An 18981-nucleotide genomic window follows, 5' to 3' on the forward strand; every position below is an offset into this window, starting at 1 on the left:
TGAGCCTGGCTCCTGGCCAGGGTCTGCTCGATATCCAGGAATGAACCTTACCATACGTCGTGTCTGATGCCCCGAGTATGGACTGGCTCCGTTTCTCCTAAGAAGTGTCCAGGAAACCCTCAGGGCTTTCATCCAAGGGGGAGGCTCCGTGTCCAGATGGCAGATTGAAGCTGCTTCCTAAGTTATAGTGTCACAACAGGACCCCCAGCATCTCTCCTCGTGAGCCAGCGTGTTGACAATATGTGTGCCAGGGACTGGCGGGGACCCCCTCTATTATTCACATGTGGGAGAGCAGTCGTCCCCAGGGTGATGGTATTAGGAAGTGATGCCTTGGGGACGGGATGAGGCTGAGATGAGGTCAGGAGTGTGGGGCCCCCCTGATGGGCTGAAGGTCCTTGTGAAACCAGGAGGAGAGACCCAGGCTCCCCCTCTCCTCTCCACCAAGCAGGGACACCCCGAGAAGGGGGCCGCCTGCACATCAGGCAGAGAGTTCTCACCAGAAGCTACATCTCAGTCTCAGACTTCCGGTCTGCAGCAGGGTGAGACATACACGCCTGCGGGGTCAGCCTCAAGTCTGGGGGAGTCTGCGTCCGCAGCCCAAGCTCAGACAATGGACTGCATCCTCACGTCCTGCTGCACGGGGTCTTTGATCTACAAAGGACAGAACACCGGTTAGGACAGAAATAGACTTCGGTTAGGGCGCCTGTCAGGGCAGGAATATGTATGTTAGGACGTCTGTTCTGAAATACATAAATCGACATGCAACTCTTGCATTTGGGGGATAAGCAGCGAGGTCCTGAGGCCCTGCTGTCCAGCACAGGGCACTCTAGCCAATCCCTTGGGATGGAACATGAGGGAAGATAATAGGAGACAAACAGAGGATGTAGGTATCACTCGGTCACTTCGCTGCACAGCAGAAATGGACAGAACATTGTAAATGAACCAACCATAATTAAAAATTTTTTAAAGAAATAAATCTACATAGTACCTAATGGTACCATTCCTTGTGCCACAACACCTGTCGGCAGAGATGTATTTCCAGCCCTACCCATTGATGCCAATTCTCTTGAGTAGCAGATCCATTGAGGCAGAACCTCCTGGACTACAATCTAGCTAACACAATGGACTGCAGTGTCAATTTTTTTATGAATTTTATTTTATCCATAATGGGTGGTTTACAGTGTTCTGTCAATTTTCTACTGTACAGCAAAGAGACACGGTCACACAGACATATATGCATTCTCTTTCTCTCATTAGCCTCCATCATGCTCCATCATCAGTGACTACACATGGTTCGCGGTGCTCAGCAGCAGGATCTCATTGCTTATCCACTCCAAAGGCGATCGTTTGCATCTGTGAACCCCAGATTCCCAGACAGACGGCATCATCCATTTTTGCTTATTGGGATCTTTGACCTACCATGGACATGTTAGGGCAGAAATACATTTGTTACTGGCCCAGTGGTACTGTCACCTGTGCAACAACACCTGTCGGCAGAGATGGCCCTGTAAGCAAGCTGACGGCACACAGGTGACATGGGGAAAAGACTTCGCTGAGATGGGTCTGGCCCTCGGCTCCCACTGTCCAGGTACCCTAGACCAGAGAAGAACATTAGCCTTTTCTGAAAGTGGCTTTTCCAGAGATAACGGGAGGCCACTGATGCCCACCCGTCAGAGGTATGGGGTCCACAGGACGGCAATCCCGTTTGCAAAGCGCAGGACGCAGGACCTGCGTTGTACCTGCAGGCGCTGCACTGGATCTATTTAACCTACTCTTCTTTCTTTTCACTCCATTCCCTCCCCATGCACCCTCTTCTCCAGTTTCACCCCCAGGCAGGACCTCTGGGGTCAGGGAGGCTGCTTCTTGCTTGAGCTGAAGTTCTGAAAGCCTCTGCCTCTTGAATGGGGGAGAAGGGGGTGGTCTCGTGGTCTGAGGGCAGCTGTGCCTGACCACGGAATGACGTGGTCCTGTGCCTAACGGGGTCCGTGAAAGGAAGGTCCGAGTCACGTGACTGCAAGCCTGGCGGCTGCCCAGCCTCCAGAATCAGAAGGCGTGCTGACCCTAAATTTTCTAGGATGACTGGAGAGGAGGAAAAGAAACCAAAGGGGGGAAAAAAAAAGTCTGCACAGGAAATGTCTCCTTGCATAGCTGGGAAATCCCAGGGGTGGAATAGTTGCTAGTGGGGGTGGATTTTATTTGCGCAGAAACAGACTTTTCGGACCATTCCCTGTTAAATTGGCCCCCACCCCCGTGTCTGTCTAGGGTAACCCTTCGAGAAGAAGACAGGTTACTGAAAAGCTCTCTGAAAGTGAGGGGGTGGGGGTTGGATTGGTTTGGTTTTGCACTGTTCTTTTACAGCAAAGTCACTGGAAGTCTCCTGTTGCATTTGCTAAAACGCTTCCAGATTTTCTTTACAGCAGATTTTTAAGTAGAACAAAAAAATAAGTCGTGCACTTCAGAGGAACTCCCCAGATCTCCCAAGCATGCTGGAGTTATTTCTGCAAAAGAGGCTGGAGCAAATCCTGCTCAGCAGAAGGCAGGGTAGCCCCCGACAGGAAAAGCAGCGCTTACAGACGTGAACTCGGGCTGACCCGTTGTGGGGGGACTCGCTGAAAGGGAGTTCTTGGCAAGTTGGGAGCTGTTTCTCCACCACTGCCCCTTCCTGAGCCAGAAGCTTCTAGAACAAAGAAAGTCACAGTTCTTTCTCTCTGGGTCTTCAAATTCCGTTTGGGAGAAAACCAACGCCCTGGGGCGGTGGGGGGTGGGGGGACAGGGAGTAAGATGATGAGACTTCAGCTCCCCGTCTCTGGACCACAGGGCGTTCAGCAGATGGGGTGAACTGCCTGCAGGCAGAGCTCCCTTCAGAGACCTCGGCTCAGAAAGCAAGACCCGTCTCCCGTTCCAAAATAAAAATAACCAACGGTTTCCGCCACAGCAGGAACACATTCAATCCAGAAAATGAGATATTCTATGACAGTGACTATTCCAAATCCTACAAAGGATCAAGACACATTTTGGTTTCTTTTGAAGAGGCATTTTTCACCTACGTTTATGCTGATTTTATGCCCTGCGGGCACGCGGTGTCTAGAAGGAGAGACCTAGTAACTTCTGAAGGACTATTTTTTAACTTTACTTTTATTAATTAGCGTGTAGCTGATGTGCAGGGTTGTGTCCATTTCTGCTGCACAGCAGTGACCCAGACACACACATCTATACACATTCTTTTTCTCATATTCTCCTTCCTTCTGCTCTGTCCCAAGAGACTGGACAGAGGTCCCTGTGCTGGACAGCAGGACCTCATGGCTTCTCCATTCTCAATGTCATAGTTTGCATCTATGAACCCCAACCTCCCCGCCCAGTCCACTGCCTCCCCCCCCGCCTCCCCCCTACAAAACAGAAACAGACTCTACGGGTCATTAAAAGCAACTTCTGATCTAAGAAGACTGGGGACACCCAGCCCTTGTCATGTGCCTACTGGCCGTTTGGATTCGTTCTTTGCAGAAATGTCTTTTCAAGTCCTTTGCCCATTTTTGAATCCAGCATTTTAAGTCAAAATCACCAGCTTTGAGGCCTCCGCCATTGTTTTGTGTTTGTTATTGTTGAGTTGAAGTTTGAGGTGCCCTATGGCTATGAATCCCTTATCAAGCTAGAGGATAGGCAAATATTTTCTCCCATTGTGAGGATTGCATTTTTATCTGTTGATATTGTTTTCTCTCTCTCTCCCTCCCTCCTTTCCTTCCTTCATTTCTTTCTTTTGCTACACCCTAGGCATGTGGAAGTTCCTGGACCAGGAACTGAACCCATGCTACAGCAACAACCCTGAGCCACTGCAGTGACAATGCCAGATGCTTTACAAGAGAACTCGCAATGCTGTCTTTTTTTTTTTTTTTTTGTCTTTTTGCCTTTTCTAGGGCCACTCCCGCGGCACATGGAGGTTCCCAGGCTAGGGGTCTAATCAGAGCTATAGCCACCAGCCTACACCACAGCCTGACTTTACCTTCAAACGTCCTTTCCTTCAAAGTACTTCACTGGGTCTCTCGCTGCAAATTAGGTGACGTCACTGATGTGGGAGATAGGGCGTGCATTTAACAACGGAAAGCGAGTTCTTCCTGCTGCCAGTCCTCCAGACGGCACTAAGGGCACGTGACCTGGGATCTGCGGACGGGAGGTCCGTGGTCTCAACAAACCACCCATCTTCTGCCACCTGCCCTGCAAGTTATCTCAGAGGAGCTGACTTTGTTTCCTTAGCTGGATACCCTGTATCCTTAAGTGACACGCCTCCGGCAGTGATATTATATAACAGTCTTCCAGGAGAGACTAAACTTCTCATGCCTGTGAAGTGAGTCAAAAGCCAGTAACATGTTTATACAGAAACTTCCACCCTGGGGCCCACACACCTATTAAACACCTGGAAAATTACATAGAGATACTGTGTATTTTTGAAGGAATGCAGAGAACAATGTACATACTTTCCAAGGATAAAAACAAGAGTCTGGGTATAGAATCTAGGGGCCAAGTTCATTGCAAAGGAAAATGCTGTTGCAATAACGAGACTAACCTTGGAGGAGTTCCCCGTCATGGCTCAGTGGAAACAAACTCAACCAGCATCCATGAGGATGCAGGTTCGATCCCTGGCCTCGCTCAGTGGGTTAAGGATCTGGGGTTGCCATGAGCTGTGGTGTAGGTCACAGATACGGCTCAGATCCTGCGTCGCCGTGGCTGTGGTGTAGCCCGGCAGCTGCAGCTCCAATTCGACCCCTAGCCTTGGGAACCTCCATATGCTGCAGGTGTGGACATAAAAAGTGGGGAAAAAGAAAAAAAAGATAATCTTGATGGAGGAAAAAATGGAATCCAGAGAAAGTCAGATGATCTGGAAGTGGCTGGAAGACTTATATAACAAGAGGAAAAGAGGAGTTCCCATTGTGGCGTGGCAGGTTAAGAACCCGACTTAGTGTCCGTGAGGATGCGGGTTCCATTCCTGGCCTCACTCAGTGGGTTAAGGATCTGGCACTGCCATACGCTGCAGTTTGGATCCTGCGTTGCTGTGGCCAAAAAAGGCCAACAAAATAAAAACACACAAAAAGGGCTTAACTCACAATGGCTGTTTTCAGGAATGACAGGGAAAATGGTTTACTGTGCTTTGAAAGGAAATAAAATCTATTGGTTTGGCGGGGGGTACAGTTTCTGATTCGTTTGCAGAGCCCCGATCTCATTTTACCACCTCCTCAATGGCTAAACTCATTCCATATCATCCTTGTCAAGGGCCTGGCCGGACGGAATAAATGGAGCCCCCCCCCAACCCGTGAATGGGCGATGATGCTTTTGGAGACAAACCCAAATCCATCGCAGGCAGCCCCACATCCATCTCTTTGTAATTATCCCGGTCACAGGTATGCCTCGAGGGCACATGAAAGATACCTGTGGCATTTTATCTCCATGGCAGCCCTTTAAATATAAAAAACCAAACCAAACCAAAAAAAACCTCCCTGTGCTCTGTGTGTTTGATTTCCTTTAGCATAAAGACATGACCCTGCCTGTCCTGCTTAAAAGCCTGCTCCCCGTCTTTGCTTTTCTATATCCTTTCAAAGAAGAGCATGGTTCCCTCACGGGCACCCAGGCGGGCTCGGGTAAGGAAGAGGATTGAATCTACACGTCAGCTGATGGAGCTGAGGATCATAGGATGTCCTGGGATCCGAGCAGGTGTTTCTTATTTTTATTTTTTATCAGCGTATAGTTGAGGTATGATGTTTTGTCCATGTCTGCTGCACAGGATAGCGACCCAGGCACACATAGATATCCATTCCCTTTCTCATAGTCTCGTCCATCACCGTCTATTCCAGGAGCCTGGCTCGAGTTCCCTGTGCTGGACCACAGGACCTCATTGCCTATCCATTCTCAATGTCCTAGTTGGGCAGGCGGTTCTTAAGACGGATTCACACTAAATCAGTTGTAGGTATTTGCAGAAGGCTTTAGAGGCACGTAGTAATCCCTGCCCACCCCGTGTAGAGATGGGAAACCCTGCAGAGGATGGAGTCAGGACACCTGGCCTATTCAGCTGGAACCAACACCATCACAGTGTTACTGCTCAGTAACTGTGAGGCCAAGGCACTGCAAGGTCGAGTTTGGAACAGACAAAGACGTCTTGCAGGGCCAGGCAAGGAGACAGGTGGCTCATACCCCCACACTAAGCCCCCAGACTAAGCCCCCAAACGATCCCCAACTCCTCAAACCGCAATTGCAAAGTGTTTTTGAACAGAAGAGAGGGAGGGGCGTGGTTGGTCGTTGCAAACTTCTCCCAGAAAAAATCCTGTGTTGGTGCAGCTGCCCACAGAGGACAGGTCGCATGTCCCCATCAATCTCCAACAAGATACATGCTACACTTCAGAGAGGAGCGAAAGTCCAGCATGTGGGGGAAGGGCTGCCCTGGGAAGTCACCACAGGGTCCTGCTCCATCGGGGTCCCTGTAAAAGGCACTCAGAGGCTCAAAGCTGGAAAAAGGACTTGAGATCAGAGAAAACAGGTGGGGATCCTGGGTGGGAGGGAGGGAGGGACCGTGAGCTGAGGGATTTCAGAACAGCTTTGCAAGCTGGAGAGAAGCAGATTCTACCCCAGAGCCTGGAGAAGGAATCAGCCCTGCTCACACTCTGCAACTCTGGTGTCCAGAACAGCAAGAGGAGACGTGCGTGATTTTTAAGCCATGGAGCGAGTGGGTGGCGATGTGTTACAGGCGCCCTAGGAGTCTGATAGAGTAAATTAAGCCTGCGGATCAATGCCCAGTCCAAGGTAAAGCCCCCCCCACCCCCCACCCAACCCCTGCCGCCTCCAGCCCTTTACACCTGCTGGAAACCTCATTTTCCAAATGCCGAATGGTATATGCAGACACCAGCTCTTCAGAGGGGCTCTTCCGGTCCCCTTCTTTACAAAACAAGCTTCCCCCACTCCCTTTGGCCTGACTGACTTTTGGCAAGACTTGCGAGGACCTGAATTCGGATTTTATGGCATTGCATCCCTGGGCTCCCTCTGGAATGTGAGGTCAAGGGATTGTCAGCATTCTCAATGCATTTTCCAAGAAAGTGGAACCATCCCTATCGGCTGGGTGAAGAAATGGGCTTGCCTAGAAATGGGTACGAACTGTCTTGTAAGAAATGAGGTCGAGGAGTTCCCGCTGTGGCTCAGCGGGTGAAGGACTGGACATAGTGTCCGTTAGGATGTGGTTTTGCTCCCTGGCCTTGCTCAGTAGGTTGAGGATCAGGTGTTGCCGTGAGCTGCGGTGTAGGTCACAGAGGCAGCTCGGATCCACTGTGGCTGAGGCTGTGGCTGTGGTGGAGGCAGGTAGCTACAGCTCCGATTCCGCCCCTAGCCTGGAAACCTCCATATGTCGCGGGAGGTGTGGCTGTAAAAAGAAAAGGAAAAAAAAAAGAAGTGATGTCTAATCACAGACTGAGAGCTCCATGGGGCTTTCTTAGGAAGAAGGCAGCAGCACATCCATTTCTGTTGGATAACCGAGCACCAGGACATCCACCAGCCACACGTGTTTCCTTGGTTCTGAGACCTTGGTCGTGGGCGGAAGCCCCCTGAAGGCGTGGTTCTCAGCCTCAGCTGCTTCCGAAAACACCCAGAGCTGGGGTGCTCCTCAGGGATTCTGACTTCGTTGGTCCCGGGTGTGGTCTGGGCTGCGGGATGCTAGATGGTCCCCAGGTGATGAGAGCATCCTGTGTACGGATGGGGGTACCCAGGGCTCAAGGTAGATATGAAATTACAGAGGGTGTCACCTTGGCTCAGGATGCCATAGGGGGGACCACAAGGGGTCGGGGAAGAAGAAACATCCTGAAAAATAACGTCAAAATACTCACATTTTCCTTCTACAGGGTAAAAAGAACTCCATTTTTAACCTGAGAGAGAGAAGAGAAAGAGAGAGAGAGAGAGAGTGTGTGTGTGTTTACCCCTTAAGGACTTAAGACTCACTGTACTATCAATTTCTATTTTTTTTTTTTTTGTTTTTGTCTTTTTCAGGCCACAGCTGTGGCATATGGAGGTTCCCAGGCTACGGGTCGAATCAGACCTGTAGCCGCCGGCCTACACCAGAGCCACAGCAACGCGGGATCTGAGCTGCGTCTGCGACCTACACCCCAGCTCACCGCGACGCCGGATCCTCAACCCACAGAGCAAAGCCAGGGATCGAACCCGCAACCTCATGGTTCCTAGTCGGATTCATTTCCACTGCGCCATGATGGGAACACCTCAATTTATACTTCTGAAGTAAGAAATACATACAGTACTCTAGAGGGAGAATAGGTCACTTTCTCGTATGTGAATCCAACCTAGTTTTTAGCGGCTGTGCCTTCAGGCAGAAGGGGTTTTGGCAGAGTGTTAATTGTCTGAGGGAGTTGAAGCCCTTCTTACAAGGGAAGGAGTTCGTGTGTGTAGACAGCCTTAACCTATTAGCTCCCCAAGAGAAGGGCCAGTATTCTCCCCATGCCGTTCCATCCTATGGAATGTCTTGCTGTTCCTTGAATGACCAGAAGCCACCTGGAAAATCACGGAATACCCCCAAGAGCCAACAAGCCTTTGGACCCTCAGCCCAGGAAGCCAGTGTCTGCACGTGGTGATGTGCACTATTCAAAGGTAGAGACCGAACAGTGTATGAGAGAGACCACGTGGAAGGGAAAGTTGGGGTGTCCTGGCGGAGCCTCTCGCAAAGGGCCGTCACTGCGGCATCAGTCCTCCTCCCGAGACGCATTAGGGGGACAGACAGGACATATGGAAGAGGAATGTTGCTGCTTCTTGGGAAGCACGCTGACAAATTTCCCTAGACTGTCTCTGAATGCTCCAAGGTCAAGTCCATCTAGGAGGTGGCGGTGGACGTTTGATGGGATGCAAGGGGCGTCGTTTTTAAAAATAAAATTTACTGGAGTAGAGTTGACTTAGAATGTTGGGTTGGTTTCCGGTGAACGGCCAAGTGAATCAGTTTTACATCTATTCGTGCTTTTTCAGATTCTTTTCCCATATAGGGGACCACAGAACACTGGGCAGAGTTCCCTGTGCTGCACAGCAGGTCCTTGATACTCATCTATTTTATAGACAGTCGTGTACATATGTGTCAATCCCAACCCCCTAATTTATCTCTCCCCTCACATTTCTCCTTTCGTAACCATGCATTTGGTTTCAAAATCTTTGAGTCGGTGTCTGTTTTGTAAGTTCTGGTGGATCATTTTTCATTAGATTTGCACATAGAAGGGATCCATGATGTTTGTCTTTCTCTGACTGACTTCACTCAGTAGGATCATCTCTAGTTGTATCCGTGTTGCCGCCAATGGCATGAGTTCATTTCCTTTTCATGGCTGAGTAATATTCCACTGTGCATATGGACCACATCTTCTTTAGGCATTCCTCTGTTGTCGGACATGGAGGTTGTTTGTATGTCTTGGCTAATTGTGACTAGCGCTGCTGTGAACTGTTGGGGGTGCATATGATCTTTTTGAATTACAATTGTCTCCACATGGATGCCCAGGAGGGGGGTTGCTGGATCGTATGGTGGGTCTATGTTCAGTGCTTTCAGGAACCTCCATCCCGTTTGACCTAGGGATTGCACCGATTTACAGTCCCACCCACAGTGTAGACAGGCACAGCCTCTTAAATCCTCCTCCAACTCAAGCCAGTGCTGCTTGCCCAGGTTCCCAAGAAGCCAGCTTGGCTGGAGTCCCTCGGCTGTCTTGGGCGTCTTTCCAGCTCTGTCACCCATCTTCAGAGGGAGGGAAGCCACCCGGAGCCAGAGGAGGTGGCAAAGCACTTCTGCCATCAACTCCTGGGGGCAGGGCCTCGGGATTACAGGCTGACCTTGGAGAGATCGCAGGTCCGGTTCCAGACCCCTGCCCCAAAGTGAATCTTTTGGTTTCCCAGTGCGTAGAAGTTATGTTCACCCTACCCCGCGATCTGTTACGTCAGCCATAGCATCATGTCTGAAAAAGCCCAACGTACATATTTCATTTAAAAATGCTTTATTCCTGGAGTTCCCGTTGTGGCTCAGTGATAATGACCCCAACTAGTATCCATGAGGATGCAGGTTCGATCCCTGGCCCCTGCTCAGTGGGTTAAGGATCCAGTGTTGCCACAGCTGGGATGTAGGCTGAAGACGTGGCTTGGATCTGGCATGGCTGTGGCTGGGGCAGAGGCTGGCAGCTGCAGCTCCGATTCAACCCCGAGCCTGAGAACATCAAAATGCTGCGAGTGCAGCCCTAAAAAATAAAAAAAAAAAAAAATGCACTCTCTGCGGAATGCGGTAAGGTGCCGTGCAGTGAGGTCTCCCTCAGAGGGTTGTGCAGGCTGCAGGTGCGGAAGAACTCGTTGCAGGCGCATTCACAAAGGTGTCTTCAAATTGACCCCATTTCTGCTTCGGTTTCGCCTTCCTGCTTCCTGAACTTTCGCTCCCGGTGTTTTCTCCCCGAATGAATGGCTCGCGCCGAAGACTTGGCTTCGGTCGCCACCAGGAGTGGGTCTCTGAGGCGTGGGTCCCGACAGAGGGACGTTTCCAACGACCGGGAACAAATGGATGCCTGGGGTTCTTGGAAATGAGCCCAGCGTATTTTTCTAACATCTAGAAAATAACATCATTCCAGTTTTCAATGAATCGTGATTCGGATCTTTCTGGCAGTCTGGTTCTTAACTCGTCCCAGATGAGAGGAATGGAAAGAAAACAGACTGTGGCTGCTGCTTCAGCATCTGAGTTTTAAGCAAGAAAAATATCTGGAGTTCCCGAGGTGGCTCCGTGGGTGAAGGGCCTGACCTACTGTCTGCGAGGATGCGGGTTCCATCCCTGGCACCGCTCAGTGGGTTAAGGATCTGGTGTTGCAGTGGCTGTGGGCTCGACCCCTAAACTTCCGTATGCCACAGGTGCGGCCGTGAAAAAAGAAACAAAGTTATCATTCTCTGCATGATAATGACTGTAAGATAATGTATAGAGTAATTGTTCTATCAAAGTATTATTCTATTGATGACTTATACTATACTATATAACGCAATTTATTAATAATAACAATTATTACATGGTTGTCTTTTGGTGGAAGAATTTCTCTGTTTGCCTCGAAGCTCCCTGTTAAGAGCTGTCCTAACACCCACCCAAAGTCAACCCTGGTAGCTGATGCATGTTTGCTCTCTTCTCTCATCTCTGGGTCACAAAACTAAGAGGCAGTGACAACTCATTAAACCCACAGGAAATAGAGGCTTTTCTTTGAAAGGAGAAATGCAGACCACATATATTTTAAAAAGGCATCTCCATATGTGATATGAACGCATCCATTCTATGCTGCTTTGATCATTTTCAGCCTCGTGCCTTCTGGGTATTTTTAAAAGTATGTCCTTTGCATTGGCAAACTATTAGAGGACCAGCGTTTGGAAAAGAAAAGTGACATGGGTTCAAAAGACTCAAATGTCCTTGACGCTGGCGTCTGAAGTAAACTTTGATGGCCCATAAGCCCTTTGGATCTTTAATTCAACTATATTCAAAAGGGGGAAGAAAGGGGGATTTCTAGAAAGTTTGATTGGAACCATTCTTACAGAGAGCACAGCACAGGAAAAAAAAAATCTGCCATGATTTTATTATATGAAAATATACATTGCTGTGGCTGTGGCTGTGGCATAGGCTGGCAGCTACAGATCCAATTTGACCCCTACCCTGGGAACTTCCAGATGCGGTGGGTGTGCCCCTAAAAAGACCAAAAAAAAAAAAAAAAAGAAAATATACCGTAAATGCAAAACATCTTCACCGAATAATGCAAAAGCTGAATATTCATTACCAGCAAACAGATTAATGGAAAGAATACACCGTGACCTGTGGCACGTCGATGCCTAAAGAAAAACAATTTACTAAAGAGAAGCACCTCCTTTCATGACCTTGGCCAAGACCTTGACAATGGCAGCCGTTTAGAGCAAAGGCACATTTTCATTGTCACTATGCAGGTTGATGAAAGAAGCCAAAAGTGGAGGTCAAAAAAAAAAAAAAAAGGAATATGATCAGAGGAGACATAAATTGAATGACAGAGGTGGCAACTAGCCAGCGGTTAAGTGGCTCCGTATCTTGGAACAGAAATTCCAAAAGGAAGCCAATTTCCGAATTCAAAACTAAAAGCCATGGCCGATGCAGCATGGCTCCTGTTTTCTCGTTCTTTCTTCTTTGTGAGCTGTGCCTCGTCTCCTGGCTACTGATCATCCGGGAATTTGTGGTCGTAAATTGTTAAACGTATAATTTGTTTCTAAGAGTCCATGGGGTGCTCTGGAATGGGAAGAGATGCTTTCGGGGGGTTTAACTTTGGTTTAGAGGGGAAAAAAAATGTTGAGCTGTTGAAAGACGCTTTCTCAATATTGTTTACTTTGAAAGAGATTGAAGGTTCCTTTCTGGCTCATAATTTACCCTGCGTTAAATTAAAGGGTGGCTCACAACCCAGCAAGCGTCTATTAAAGAGATTTTCAAAAGCAAAAAAAAGGGAAAAATGCTGATGTAATATCTATAAGGCATGTGAAGAGAGAGGGGGCTGGCGTGAATGTGTCTCTTGGAGGGAGTGCCCCGGCAAGAGCTTCTTTTTTGTTTTGTTGTGTTTTGCTTTTTAGGGCCACACCTGCAGCATATGGAGATCCCCAGGCTAGGGGTCGAATGGGAGATGCAGCTGCTGGTCTACACCACAGCCACAGCAACGCAGGATCCGAGCCGTGTCTGCGACCTACACCACAGCTCATGGCAACGCCAGATTCTTAACCCACTGAGCTGGGCCAGGGATCAAACCCGCAACCTCATGGTTTGGTTCCCAGTCAGATTCGTTTCTGCTCTGCCACGATGGGAACTCCAGGAAGAGCTTCTTAAGATACTAAAGAGAAGTACCTCCTTTCATGACCTTGGCCAAAACCTTGACAATGGTTTCTGATTCAGTAGGTACCGTGTCATGTGAAATGCTTTGCAAGAAGAAACCCCTATAAGCGAAGGATCTGAGACCTCTTTCTAAACCAGAGCGTTGAGCGTTTGAGTGCGCTTATGAATCACCTGCAGATCTTGATACGATGCAGACTCTTGTTCATCCGGTCTGGAGTGGGGCTCAGATCTGGCATGTCCAACCCCCCCCCAGTGGATGCTGCTGTGAGTCGGTCAGTGGTCCACCCTTTGAATAGCAGATCCATTCAGACAGAAGCTCCTGGACCAGAACCCAGCCCTGGATTTGTTCTCCAAGGCCCCAGGTCAGGTTCCTAGGCAGTCAAGGTTGCAACACTCAGCCTGGCTCCACACCAGCTGGGTTTTTCCAGAAGAGGGAGCGAAGAGCTAGGGCTCTTAGGACCTCTTGGACCTGGCCGTGGGCATGTTCCCATGGCAACGGGGTGACTTCCTGGCCACCATGACCCGCTTCCCTGATTCCCAGGTGTTGGCACCTGATCCGTACCCCTCTAAGCATCCCCAGTCTGAAGAGTGTGGATGGATGAAAACGCTAATCAGGGACTGAGATGCCTCGAGTGCTACAGACACAAGAGGGGAAAAAGAGTCAATGACCAGGGGATACATTCAATTCCTTCTTTGGAGGTTCTGTCCCTTGCCAGTTGGGATGGGGACATTGTCCATCCTTAATGAAAGGAGCTGGATGCAAGAGGATGGCGAGGCAGGTGGTAACAGGGTGGGTGAGGGAGAAGAAAAGAGAGGTGTATAAGTGATGACACTGGGAGAATTTGGCCAGGGTGGCCACGGGGCTCACACCTACACAGCAGACATCTCTGCAAAGCTCTGCCCCTTCCTGGAACCAGCCATTGGCAGTCCCGGACTCACAGATCGCATCATCGGAAACACACTATCACTCATGCTCGATATATTTTTTTCTTTTCTCTTTCTTCTTTTAAAATTACAGTTGGTCTACAGAGTTGTGCCAATTTATGCTGTACAGTAAAGTGCCCCAGTCACACATCTACACACATTCCTTTTCTCATCGTCTCTTCCATCCTGGTCTATCCCAGGAGACTGGACAGAGTTCCCTGTGCTAGACAGCAGGACCTCATGGCTGATCCATTCTCAGTGTCCGAGTTTGCATCTACTGACCCCGCACTCCCTGTCCAGCCCACTGCCTCCCCCTCCCCCTTGGCAGCCCCAAGTCTGTTTTCCACATCTGTGAGTCTATTTCTATTCTGTAGATAAGTTCATCTCTGCCACATGTTAGATTCCACATCGAAGTGACATCCTATGGTGTTTGTCTTTCTCTTTCTGACTCACTTTACTTAGTATGAGACTCTCTAGTTGCATCAATATATTTTTTTCAAAAGATCTTTCTTCTTTTTTTTTTCTGTCTTTTCTAGGGCCGCACCTGTGGCATATGGAGGTTCCCAGGCCAGGGGTTCAATTGGAGCTGTAGCTGCCAGCCTACGCCAGAGCCACAGCAACGTGGGATCTGAGCCACGTCTGTCACCTACACTACAGCTCATGGCAACGCTGGATCCTTAACCCACGGAACAAGGCCAGGGATCAAACCTGCAACCTCATGGTTCCTAGTCAGATTCATTAACCACTGAGCCACAACGAGAACTCCTCAAAAGATCTTTCTTGAAGAGCTGCTAGAACCAGCCATGCCTGATGTCCCACTGGTACAACTACACAGGAGATCAGCCTTCCAAGTGAGTATGATTCCAGAGGCAGATAACTTCTCACGCTCAGAGTTATAGAAACGCAAACCAGCTTGGGGCAAAGAGCCGGGACCAGGGGCTTCAGCCCGCCTTCTCCATGGGCAGCAGGAAAAACGGCCAGGCTGTGCAAAACCCTGTGTTTCTAGAAAGATAATTCTTTTCCACAGCTATGAGGGCTTCCGGGGAACATCAGGAACAGATGTGCACAGATTGTCTTGTTGAGGAATTTCCCATTGAGAAATATCTTTTGGCATCTCATGGAAACCACCAGTGAAACACACCTCCAGATTTAAAATCCAGGGCGGGGGCTTGGCTAGGAATGGATTTCTCCTGTCATCTCTCCTCTCGTGGTTTATGTTGGAACAAAAATGCAAGGGTTGTCCTACCTTCCTACCCACACTAAGCTATTCTTGCTTGAATCCCCGTTGTTGTTTTTATTCCTGCCATTAGATCCTTCTGGTTGGAGGGAGATGAGATGAAAAAAGAAGGGGGGGAAATAAAGAATTTCTGGCAAAAAGTTTGTGTTTCACACAGAGAGAAAAGCCACACTTATTTATGTGTGCAAAGAACTCCAAGATCCTGATGGGAAAAGAAGAAGAAAAAGAAACCACCCCAGATATAATGATAAGGCTGAGTTCTGAAACGCTCTGTGGTGTAGACCAGCCATGAAACCCTCAGACACAGAAGCCAAACCCTGGGTTCTGACTCCAGCTTCCACTTGGATCATGGGAGCCGTCCTGACGCCAGAGATCACGTCCGTGAAGCCTTTCAAGCATTAGGGTGTAGACAGTTTTTACCTGTTGGCACCCACAGAGGATGGTAAATATTTTCCCTGTGCTGTGTCATTTAAAGCCCCACCCTGGAAAATCACAGAGTACCGCCAAGAGAGGCCAACAGGAGTGCTGACCCTCAACCAAGGAAGCTGGTGTCTGCACCTGCCGATCTACACTGTTCGAAGGCAGAGAAGGAACACTGCGTGCAGTGAGGGGAAAACTGCAGATGTCCCGACCCAAGCTTTTGCATCTGTTCTTTTCCCTCCCTGGAGGTGTTAGAGAGACAGGAGATGCAGAAGCATATTGCTTCTGCACGGAGGAAGCACACTGCAAAAGTTCTCTAGACGGTCTCTGCAGGGTGCAAGGTCCCGCCCATCTAGGATGTGTCTCGGGGCACATTCTAGGTGATAAAAGGGGTGTCTTTTGTTAAAAATAAACTTTATCAGAGGGCGCCTTCCTTCTCTTTATTTTTCACCCATTTGACAATTAGCTCTTTCTTTGGCTTCTTCCATTCCAGATGTGCCATGGAACTGAGGAGACCCTGAGCTAATTTAAGGTTCGTGTGCACCCGGAGCTGGGGCCATTAGGTTGTGAAAACATCCCTGGAGAGTTACCGAAAAACTCATGCTTAAAAAAAAAAAAAAAGACTAGCAAGAGAACGCGTAGGAAATAATGACTTATTATCATCCATGACTCTTGCCAAAAATGATCTCAGTGAGCCACTCTTTAGGTAAATACTGTGTGGGAGGTTCTTGGTCCGAGGTATCAAGGCTATCTGCTGGAATTCAAACGGCTAATTCTCTGGATGGATGTCATGGTTCTTGCTGGGTAACAGAGCTAACCAGGCTTTGCGGTCAAAGACCTCGGGTCCACAGCGCCAGCCCACGCCATCTGCACGGGCAGAGACTAACTCGCTGTCTAGACAGGCAGATAATCTTCTGATTAGACCCAACCAAGGAGGCTTTGTACACTTGCCAGCTGCAAACAAACGCTGCAGACAGCATCCACCATGCTCACCTCCAGCAGACACAGCCTAATGTCAACTCGCTTCTTTGGAAACTGGGCATATTAGGGCCTGATGTGGGATCTGCCCTCCAAAATGTTCTGCCTTGGGGCTCCCACTGTGGCTCAGTAGGTTAAAAACCTGACTAGTATCCATGAGGATGTAAGTTCGATCCCTGGCCCCGTTCAGAAGGTGAAGGATCCAGCGTCGCCATGAGCGTGGCATCGGTCCAAGATGTAGCTTGGATCCGGCGTGGCTTTCGCTGTGGTGTAGACCTGCAGCTGCAGCTCCAATTCGACCCCTTGCCTGGGAACTTTCATATGCCATTGGTGTGGCTCTTAAGAGAGAACAAAAAATCTTTTTAATTAAATTAAAAAATAATAAAATGCTCCACCTGAACTGTCGAGGGTGTGTGTGTGTGTGTGTCTGTGTGTCTGTGTGTGTGTGTTGGGTCTTATTTACCAGCTCTGATGTTCTGACCATAACAGACGCTTCTCTGTCTGCTGGCGTTAGGGGTGTTGGGCAGAAACGAAAGCACAGGCAGGGCTTGAACTCGGGGAATTTCACGCTGTATTACGATGCTCTGCAAATCCAGCCCCATCCACACAGTTTTCCTCGTGTGTCCAAAGGGCTTGTGACTCTGAGTTTCAAAGGGTATCATGAAGGGCGTCATCTCTGCTGCTGAAACTCTGCGCTGTAGTCTGGCACCCTTTAGGGGGCTGGACGTTTGTTCTTCCCAAGAATGCTTTGCTGTACCGGGCTCACCGGTTACCGGAGAAACGGCAGCTTTATTGCTAACGGGGCGGCGGCGGTGGGGGGGGACCGTTGTGCAAAATCCATGAATTCCTAAAACATGGAAGTCGCTGCCATGAACGCTTTGTGTCAAACCTCTATGTGCCTCCTTAGTGTTAAAATAAACCTTGGGCGGTCCCGTGGTGGCTGAGAATGTGAAGGCCAGGACGACTGTCTCTGCGACGATGCGGGTGGGATCCCTGGCCTCACGCCATGGGCTAAGGACCCAGCATTCCTGTGAGCTGCGGTGTAGCTCGTGGAGGCAGCTCAGATCCCATGTTGCTGTGGCTGGGTGTCGGCCAGCAGCTGTAGCTCCAATGCGACCCCTAGCCTGGGAAACTCCATATGCAGCAGGTGCGGCCCTAGAAGGGGCAGGGGAGGAGTTGAGCTTAGCTGGAGGCAAAGGTCTTTTCTGAGAGGTCAGACTGGAGGATTAGCCAGGAGGATGGGAGAAGAGAACCCGGGCGCAGAAAGGACAGAGGGACCGAGGAGGCAGAGGAGATGCGAGTGGACGAGGGAAGGCGGGAAGGAACCCTGAGGCTCTGACCCCAGCCTTCCTGCAGCCGGACAGGCTTCTCGAGGTTTTCAGCCCATCCCTGCAGCTTCTGCATTTCTCCCATCCATGTGATACCCACCCTGTGGGAGGCCAGTTTCCTCTCCAGAAATCTGCTCCCCTGGGCAGCCACCCAGTCCTGCCCTGCAACACACCCTGCAGCCACAGTCAGTGTCGCCTCCCTGTTGGGACCTTCCCGGGAAAAAGATGCCAGCACCTCCTCCTTGGGAACGCCCTGGCTGGGGGTGGACGCCACACCTTGCCATCCCATCTCTGGACCAAGCCGTCTGTCTCTCTTCCTCCCCAAGACGACCTGGCTGCTGACCCCACGCCGACCACGGAGGAGGGCAGCTTGAAGCATCTGGATCAGAGGACCTCCACCGCGGTCCAGCCTCGCCAGCAGGCTGGGGGTGGACGTCACATGTGCAGCTCAGCTGTTGTGCTGAGAATTGCTGACACGAGCAGTTCCAACCAGGAAAGCAGAGCTGCTTCCCACGGACAGATTTTGGGGGTGGGTAGCAGGGACCCTCCTGACGGCTTGCTTCTGGGATGTAGGATGCATTACGGAAATCATGAGCCTGTGTCCAGGCGTGGTCTCCTTTTCATAGACCTGGGTACTGTGGCAACATCCACCCCCCCCCCGCCCCCGCCGCAAGGCTGCCTTTTGGCTGCTGGCTGTGCCATGGAATGGAGCATATGTATTTCTGCATATTTCCACTTTTGTGGTTTCAGTTCCAGGCTTTCAAATTTTTTTTTCTTTTTTTCAGGAGAGATCAGAGACATACAGACTGTACTTCCTTCTGCGACACAGAATTCGCACCTACTTGCTGAATGGAAAACTTCCGTACAGGTAAGAGAAATACTACATAAGACAAAGAATACGAGACCGTTTGTTTTTCGAAGGCTCTGAGATAATTATTGTATGCGTATATATATAGATGATATAAGAAGTGGTGGCATTCCCTGTGACGCCGTGGCTTAAGGATCTTGGGTTGCTGCTGCTGCGGCTCTGGTCACTGCTGTGGCAAGGGTTCAATACCTGGCCCTGGAATTTCTTCGGTGTGCCTTAAGCAGGGCCAAAAAAAAAAAAAAAAAAAAGGTAGAAGCATCATTACAGGAGTAGAATAAATAATACTGAGTTGTGCAAGAGTGTATATGCAACAGCTGCCTTTTTTTTTTTTTTTTTTGCATTTCAGGGCTGCACCTGCGGCACATGG

General features: G+C 49.6%; 1 long non-coding RNA gene across 1 annotated transcript in view; it reads right to left on the bottom strand.

Moving 5' to 3' along the window:
* Window positions 26-18981, bottom strand: part of LOC102160243 — a 71871-nt gene continuing 52915 nt past the window's right edge. Inside the window, exon 9 of the long non-coding RNA XR_002340902.1 lies at window positions 26-651. This is a non-coding gene — a long non-coding RNA (uncharacterized LOC102160243). The remainder of the gene's footprint in view (window positions 652-18981) is intronic.

Source organism: Sus scrofa, chromosome Y, assembly GCF_000003025.6.
Source record: "Sus scrofa isolate TJ Tabasco breed Duroc chromosome Y, Sscrofa11.1, whole genome shotgun sequence".
Classification (NCBI taxonomy): Eukaryota; Metazoa; Chordata; class Mammalia; order Artiodactyla; family Suidae; genus Sus; species Sus scrofa.